We start from the raw sequence: 9,204 nt of genomic DNA, 5'->3' as shown, positions 1-9,204 counted from the left end.
CACACACACACACACACACACACACGCACACGCACACGCACACACACACACACACACACACACACACACATCCTCAAACCATCCAATCAGAAAGTGGGCAGAAGTCCTAAACAGACATTTCTCCAAAGAAGACATACAGACGGCTAACAGGCACCTGAAAAGATCCTCAACATCACTAATTATTAGAGAAATACAAATCCAAACAAACCACAATGAGGTATCACCTCACACCTGTCAGAATGGCTACCATCAAAAGTCTACATATAATAAATGCTGAAGGAGAAAAGGGAACCCTCCTACACTGTTGGTGGGAATGTAATTTGGTGTAGCCACGATGGGAAACAGTATTCAGGTACTTTAAAAGACTAAAAATAGAATCACCATATGATCCAGCAATTCCACTCCAGAAAGGATGAAAAGTCTAATTCAAAATGAACATTTGGGTACATGTATATTAGCAGCACTATTTACAATGGCCAAGACATGGAAGCAACACAAGTGCCCATCAAAGACGACTGGCTTAAGAAGATGTGATGTGTATATGCGTGTGTGTGTGTGTTTATAATATTACTCAGCCATAAAAAAGAATGAAATATTGCCATTTGCAGCAACATGGATGGACCTAGAGAATATTAAGCTTAGTGAAACAAGTCAGACAGAAAAAGACAAATACTACATGATATCACTTGTATGTGGAATCTAAAAAATAATACAAATGAATATATATACAAAACAGAAACAGACTCACAGACACAGAAAACAAACACGGTCACCAAAGGGGAGAGGGAGGAGGGGAGGGACAAATTAGTAGTACGGGATTAACAGATACAAACCACTATAAGTAAAATAGATAAGCAACAAGGATGTACTGTATAACACAGGGAATTATACCCAGTATCTTGTAATAACCTATAATGGAATATAATCTGTCAAAAAAAAGAAAGAGAAATAAGTAAAATTAAATAAAAGGAATTTGAGAGGTAAAGAGATGCCAGTGAAAATGTTCCCTTTCCGATCCTGAATTTTAAGTCTGATCAATTTTCTTTCTACCGTACTGATACTGGGCAATCTTAATTTAAACAAAACTGGAATCGCTGGAAAATGACATATAATATAGTTTATTTTACATATTCTTATACTTATTTTCTTAGTGTTCCATACCACTCTTACAAATTATGAGAAGTAAACTCATAAAAGGTAAATTTTAAAATTAGTATTTAATATTAGAGAAGACTAAAATAACATGAATGCAAAATGCCAGCTGGTATCATGGACTCAATCCTGGAACAGAAAAAAGGGCATTAGTGGAAAAACTGGTGATATCTGAATAAAGTCTATAGTTTAGTTCAGTGGATAATATCAATATTAATTTCTTGTTTTGACCAATGAACCAAGGTTATGTGACATGTTAATATAAGAGCAGGGGAGCTGGGTTATGGTATACAGGAATATTCCATATTTGCAACTTTTCTGTAAATCTCAAATCATCCCAAAATAAAAAGTTTAAAAATATATATATAGTACCCAGTCTAGCCAACAAGCACTATTGGTCACCCACCATCTAAGGGGAAAAACAAAAAAACCTCCCTGGACTAGATTTCCATCTAAATCACAATCCTCTATATAATATTCGTTCACACACTACTTGTCCTTCATTACACAATACACATATCATAATTTGTAATTATATATTATTTGTATGAGATTTGCTTCATGTTTGTTTCCTCCGTAAAGGCAAAGCTCACATCAATTCTGTTCACTGCTGCATTCCCAGCACTTTACATGGTGCCTGACACAGAACAGGAATTAAAGGCTCTAAGTGAGCAATTAATTGAAGGAGGAATGGTTAATTTAAACAGAACCAGACAGCAGAGGAGCACATAAGCAATGAGAAAAATGTTGGGGCTTTAAGATCTGACTTCCCAAACCAGACAGGGATTGATTCTTCCCATCCCTCCTTCCTTCCTTCTTTCCTTCAAGGACATGACTCAGAATATTTCAGCTTTAAATCAACCAGCACAAACATCTTACAAACCCAGTAACTGAGACCCAAAGACACTAGGTGACCCATACATCCAGTGAGTGCATCTCTGCTCTACACCCAACACTGCCATCCTACAGAACCAACTCTTTCTATAGAAAAAGAGAGAAACCAGGAAAAGTCTAAAGGGAAAATGCCAGAGCGACTAAAGAAGCCTTACTCATCCCTAAGGGTGAGAAGTGCATGGGAAGACGCCAGAACACAAAAGAAAAGAATAAAGTCTGTGCAGCACACTCCCGTGTCACACCTCCTGTTCCCTGTAATAACCTACTAATACACTTTCAGGAGCAAATCAGCAGCACCCTTCAACTCTCGGAACTAATCTGGGGAAACAAAAAAGGTTATCGTCAAACTACAGCTCTCCTGGCCACTCAAGACAAAAATCCACGGTGACAACTATTCAGTCAGCCACCAAGGAGTGGCAGCATACTATAGTGCTTAGATGTGAAAGCTCTGTATTTTCAGACCGGCGGATCTGAATCCCAGCTTCTCCTCTTACTTGCTGTGATCTGGGGGCAAGTTAATATATCCAAACAGCAGTTTCTCCAGCAGTAAAATGGGAATGACCGCCACCCTAGCGGGTTGTTAATAGTTTCAGAGCTACTATACAGAAAGCTCTCAGCACAACACCTGCAATGTTATAAAGGCTCAGTAAGTGTCAGCTGTTTGTCATCTTATTCGGCTATAATCACTATCACGAGGCCTATTCTCTCTATAACGTCCATATAATTTCAAAGACGTTGTTCTACCCTATTTTTGAAGGGCCAAATACACAATAGCTTCGAGCACATTTTCTAACTCCAGCCTGGACAAACCAGTTCTGTGTCTCTGGGCCTCAGGTTCCTCATCTGTGAAACGGGCCGGATCATCCCCTACGCCACTGGGCTGCTGGTGGCGAGCACTCTCTCGGTATCACACATTCCACTACTGCTGTATAATTAAAACGCACCTAGGGAAAATAAACCTTCAACTCCCAACCCCAAAACAACCGTTTTCATCCCCGCCCCATCACCACCGATCGTGGCCAGAACAAGTACCAAGGTCGACCCGCCTCACACCCCCAATTTCTCCTCACACCCCGCAGCAACCCACCCCGCCAGTGTGGGTTTCCGAAACCGCAGGGCTCAGTTTCCTCCCAGCGACGGCGTCAGAGCCGGGCTAGTGAAAGCTGCCAATCCCACAGGCCACCCCGCCCCCAAAGCGCCGGGAGAGACCCCGCGCATCCTTCCTCCCCCAGACAGCGCGGCCGCTCGGGCTGCGGTTCCGCCAGCTCAGGTGGGCCCTTCGGCCCGGGCCCCACCTCACCCGCTTCCCGGACCCCACGGCCGCGCCTCCCACACACGCCGCGGGCCGGCCCCAGAGCCCGCACCGCCAGCGCGCACACCCTCGGCGCCGGGCTCGGCGGCCACGTCGAGGAACCGGGGCCTCCAGGCCGCCCGCGTCCTTCCCCCAGGCCCGGGCCGCCCTCGGGCCCAGACCGGCCGCACGCGGAGGCCCCGCCGCCAACACGGCCCCGCCGCTCCCACCACGGACGCCGCACTCACCGCGACGCCGGAGCTCCGGTTCCTCCGGCCCATGCAGGCCTGGCTGCGCCCCCAGAGCATTCACGCCCCGGGCCGCCTCCTGGGGACCCTGACGCAGCCGCCGCGGTCGCACTGCGAGAGGGCGGCGGTCGGCTGCCCGGTCTGCTGCCGCGCCGCCTAGTCTCAGCCCCAGCTCTCGCAACAAGCGCAGCGTAGCGCCCCAGCGCCGGCAGACCAGCGTCTGTTGAGCCGAACCGCCCAGGACGCGCGCCCCCGGCCGGCGCTCGTTGCATATGCAGAGAGGCAGCCTCCCATTGGCCCGCGGGCGGTGGCGCGTGCGGAGCTGGGCCTATCGAATTCCGGCCTGGAGCGCGGCGCGGGCGGCCGGGGGCGGGGCGGGGTTACTATGGGTCATTCGCCCGAGCCGGGGCGGACGGGACCCAGCCGCAGCCGGCGCGGGGCGGGGACAGGTCGGCGGGGAGGGAACAGGTCGGCGGGGAGGGACTAGACCACTGCGGCCTGGGGAGGGGAGCCAGTCTGTGCGGCCGCGACATGGGCGGAGATGGGGCGGGGCCGGCCGGGTCTGCAGGAGGGCAGTTCCCGGGGAAAAAGACCACCGGCTTGTCCCCCGAAAAAAGAACTGTAAAACGCAGATATTGCTGTAATGCATAAATCTTAACATAGGTCAGGAAAAAAAATGCGCGTTATTATTTTCATTCTTAACTGGATTACTTGTTTCATTCTTGCACAAATTTGTCAAATTTTGTAAAATAAAATGATTTTTGGAAATGTCTGAAGCGAGAGGGTCTCAAAAATTTAAAGCATGTTTCTTTATTGTCTCTTGTTTTGGCCTCACCGAACCCAGCAAATAACCCATCTCCCCTCAGTGCACTCACTAATTATACCAGATTGATATTTGTTTTCAAATGATAAAGTTGACCCCAAATTATTGTCTTTGGACGTTCTTTTTATGAAGCTAAAAGTGTTTCTGTATTTTAAAGTTTGCCATTATATTTCACTTTAGACACTACAAAAAGGAAAAAAACATAGAGTGCAGGTAGACTGCCTTACTGCAAGCAAACGAACCAAAACACAAATGACTAAAACAACAAGTACAATACATTGTAAGAAAGATGGCTTTCATTACCCAAGCAGCAGTGGAGTTGAGCTTTTTTTTTTCTTTAATCCAACATATTATTTAGTTGGTCTGTGGACAAAGTTACAACGTTAAGTCAGATTTGATACCACAGGAAATAAAACATTTGGAGGGGTTTATTTTGTTTTGAAGTAATGAAGGAGCTAGAAATAGCTACTTGAATAGTAAACCTCGATGCTATGCAAAACTTGTCTTTAAGTAGGTGAAAGGTGACGTTCATGAGCCAGCCTCAGGCTAAAGCAGGGGCTCGCTTCCCAAGAGAATCTCAAAATCTGTGAAGCCGCCTGAACTTGAGCTGGGTGGAATGATGAGGCTGAGAGCAAAGAAATCTCACTCACCTTGGGCCCCAGGCCAGTTTAACTACCTAAAGGAAAGGATACCTGATTCAGGCAACCTGCTCTTCTGCTAGAAAAATAGGTTCATTTGCTCGCTAATCTGTCGAAGCGCTGTCAAAGGTTAACACCCTGAAGATAAATGGAATGCAGAATTTCTTATCTGAAAAGACCGCCACCATTCTGCATGCTGGGGGAAGTATACCTTAAAAGTGGTAGTTCCAGAACCAGGAAAAGCCTCTAGCAAAATAAGTAATTTACAAGGGAGGTATCTTTTTTTGCATCAATAAGCATAAAGCAGACTAGTAGAATTCCAGCAACATCTTAACATCTTCATTATCTCTTTCTGTATTACTAGTGTGTGGTGTGTGTGTCTGTGTGTGTGTGTGTGTGTGTGTGTGTGTGTGTGTGTGTGATATATTTTTAAAGGAAAATACTCCTTGGACTCAAAATTCTAAATTCCCATCTTGTTTGCTTAGGGTAAACAGAAATGTAATATTTCCAGTCTCTAAGATGTTCTGTTTTTAAAATAATATATGCACAGTTGCTTTTCTTTTATTCAGGATTTCAGTATATTTTTACTTAGAGCTTTTGAGGGAATTATGGAATTTGGCTGCATTTTCCTTCTTTTTAGAAAAACTCAATTCAGAAACTATAATGGCCAACTGAATGAAAACACCCAACATCCAGTTCCTTTTACAATTTTGTTATTTCTCCCAATTACAGGGCTATTGAGAGGAGGTATCTTTGTAATTTTCATGAATACCTAATGATCTGTCTCATGTGAAGGGTCATAGAAATAGTTTGTGCTTCTATAGCAAACTATATACTACTAGCATTTTCCATAATCATTATAAGGTAAAACCAGGACCAGATGATGTTTAAAAGTTTAACAGAAACTTTTTGTTCTTTCATTTCTGGTGGATTGAGAAGGGAAGATCGTGATTGAAGTAGCATACTATACTATATTTCTGAGTTAAGGTGGCGCTGGCCTCAAGGAGCAGAGCATCCAACAAAAACCACCTTAAATTATGACATTTATTTACCTCACTTAAAGATAACTCAAGAGGCAGGACAAGTCCAAGATTGGTCCAGGGACTCTGCTAGGTCACTGAGGACCTCAGCTTTTACATCTTTCACTCTGGCTTTATCCTTAGACCATCATATTCACAGATGGCCGCCACAGTTTCAAGTGTCACATGAAGACACAACAGCATCTGGCCAAAGAATAGGGGCAAGTTTCCTAAATGCCACTTCTTATCAAGGAGGAAACCCTTTCTCAGAAAGCTAACAGCTGACTGCTCTTCAAGTCCTCTTGGCCAGAATTGGGTCACGTCATTTCCTAGCTGCAAGAGAAACCAGGAAATGTCAGCATTTTTGACCTTTCTAGTGGAAGGTGGACACCATCAACACAGAAGCAGCCATGGGAAGGAATAAATGTGGGAAGCCCATTCAGAGGTGTCCACCGTGGGTATCACTGGAAATTACCCACCTCTGACTAGAAGTGGCTTAAACAATAAAACCATCTGTTATCTCACTTAAAATGTCCAGAGGAAGTCAATTCTAGGGTTTCTTCAAAGGGCTCACTGGTGTCATCAGAACCCAGCTCCTTCTATCTCTGTACTCTGCCATTCTCAGCCTTCATGTTCTCTCTCTTCCTTGTTACAGAGTGGCTGCAACTGCTCCAAACGTTATCTTTACCCAATACTACATCCAAAGCCAGAAGGGAAAATTGGCTTCTCCGACATGTCAGTATGTGTTTATTATGGAACTGCATCTTTCCAAGATGTATTCAGCCCACTTCCCCTAAACCAATCACTAGCAAATGAAGATACCCTGATAAGCTTAGCTCAATCATAGATCATCCACTAGGGCTGGGAGAGGATGTTCTAGCAACTGGGGACAGAGCACCATTTGACCTTTGGTTCAAAGCCTATGCCATATTTTGAAGTACAGGGCCCCACCCCAAAAGAGCATCATCTACAAGCTGACTCCTTAGCTGGGCCTTTAAGAGACCTTTAAGAGTTCTATCAGGCTGCATGTAGATGATAATACCCATGGATCCTATAGTCACATGCCCATTGCTGCTACTCTGAGGAAAATGAGTTTCTTGGTTGCAGATCAGTGTTACACAAGATTCCATGAAGGCAAAGCCAATACTCTGTGGGACCTCAGGTTGTAGTGCTAGCAAGACTTAGTAGGCAGGATTGGCAGAACTGTGCCTGGGTTATGTATCAGCCCCAATAGGGACAAATTGCTGCCTTACACTCTGGTAGGGAGAAAGCCCTGAGATGGAGATTCACAGGTGCCATTAGCAAATCCTAGACGTGTGAATGCCGAGGGGATATGTTCAGGGCATCAACAGAATCTGCTACAGGTGGACACTCAACAGTGTTTGCCATTATCCTTTTGTTTAAGAAAAAAAGAAACTGGAATGTATTTTAAGAAATTTTCCAATTACTGAATTTCAAGGAAAGAATCAGGAGAATTCTAAGAGATCTTGTATATCCAAATCCTGCGGTCCTTCTAGGAAGTTCTTTGCCACACAAGTATCAACTTCAGGAGGGATGCATATGTTGATCGTGGGGTGAGACATCACAGTGGGATACCCTCACATCCACTAAAGATCTCTAGGGATTGAGATTCTCAAACTCAATGTCTTTCAATGACACTGGATTCCATAAACACTCTAGCAATGTGTTCTTTCTTCAATTTAAGATAATGTAATTTTGTTCCATTTTAGTGATTAAGAACCGACCCGCCTCCTTTTAGTAACCCTTCATATTAATGAAATACTTTAAATTCCACTTTTACTTTTTCTTTTCCAGGCTAGACTATCTTTTTTTTTTAACTCTTTTTCAAATGACCTATCTTCTATCCTTTTAGTCATTTTTATTATTCTTCTCCTTTCTTCGTCATTTGGAGGACAAAATAGAACACCTAAACTTTAACAAGGGCCTGACAATTGTAAAATATATTGAAAGAATCCATTCCAAGTCCTTACCTGTCAGAATTCCATTAAAATAGCCTAAAATTAATTGGCTTTTTAAAGTAACCACACATACTTTTTCATTCCTGGTTCATTTAGATTAATGATAACTTCCAGTTAAGGCAGGGAACATTAATTAGCTACACATACTTATGTGTCTAAAAGTCTCTTCAAATCCATTGTTGGGCTTGTTTGCTGTTTTATGTATTAGTCTCTGAATACTTAGCTTTTTATATTATTTTTATTAAACCTTCTCTGTAATTTATCAATTCATATAACTCACCTATCCATTTTATATCTGTAAAAAAACTCTGAATTCAGGCAGTTATATTAAACTCTCCAGAATAGTTGGTTTTCTATTATTTTTCAAAGATGTACTGGAACAGAGAGTCAATATATTTGATTAAAAAGAGATAACGTAGAGTATCACCTAGAATTAATTTTGGCTGCATGTACCTGAGAATGCAAAATAATAGCAGCTAGACCTTGCAAAGGTGTTTATTCCACATAAAAGGAGTATGGAACGAGGTAGTCCAAGGCTAGAACAACAACTCCATGAAATAATCAGGGACCCAAGATGCTTCTCTCTTTCTTCTCTGCTATTCTCAGTGTGTGGCTTCTTCATATGTGACCATATTCAAGGACCATATTCAAGGTCATAAAATAGCTGCTAGAGCTCCAGCCATTACAACCACACGCTGGCATCAAGAAGGAAGAAAGGGGGCTTCCCTGGTGGTGCAGTGGTTAAGAATCCGCCTGCCAATGCAGGGGACCTTGGTTCAAGCCCTGGTCTGGGAAGATCTCACATGCCACGGAGCAACTAAGCCCATGTGCCACAACTACTGAGCCTGAGCTCTAGAGCCCGCGTGCCACAACTACTGAAGCCCACGCATCTAGAGACCGTGCTCCGCAACAAGGGAAGCCACCACAATGAGAAGCCCGCGCACCACAGTGAAGAGTAGCCCCCACTCACCGCAACTAGAGAAAGCCCACACACAGCAACGAAGACCCAACACAGCCAAAAATAAATAAATAAATAAATAAATAAATAAATTTTTAAAAAACCCTTAAGAACGTCATAAGCTTTAAAAAAAAAAAGAAAGAAGAATGTAAAAGGCAATAGAGAGTTTTTGGCAATACAAACTGTTCTATATTTTTCTGAT

At 43.5% G+C, this 9,204-nt stretch overlaps 1 protein-coding gene across 4 annotated transcripts in view; it reads right to left on the bottom strand.

Moving 5' to 3' along the window:
• The window catches only part of ACSL3 (acyl-CoA synthetase long chain family member 3), a 97,080-nt gene extending 93,240 nt beyond the window's left edge, over nucleotides 1-3,840 (bottom strand). For 2 of the 4 annotated variants that reach the window (XM_028482140.2, XM_028482141.2), the window contains exon 1: nucleotides 3,586-3,820. The gene's annotated coding sequence lies outside the window, so the exon portion shown is untranslated. Of the gene's footprint in view, nucleotides 1-3,585 lie in introns of all 4 variants that reach the window. The other 2 variants (XM_024124546.2, XM_055090206.1) reach the window with 2 other exon arrangements.
• Between the last annotated feature and the right edge of the window lie 5,364 nt (nucleotides 3,841-9,204).

The sequence above is a fragment of the Physeter macrocephalus genome, chromosome 2 (assembly GCF_002837175.3).
Source record: "Physeter macrocephalus isolate SW-GA chromosome 2, ASM283717v5, whole genome shotgun sequence".
NCBI lineage: Eukaryota > Metazoa > Chordata > Mammalia > Artiodactyla > Physeteridae > Physeter > Physeter macrocephalus.
This window is presented reverse-complemented; position numbering and strand designations above follow the sequence as displayed.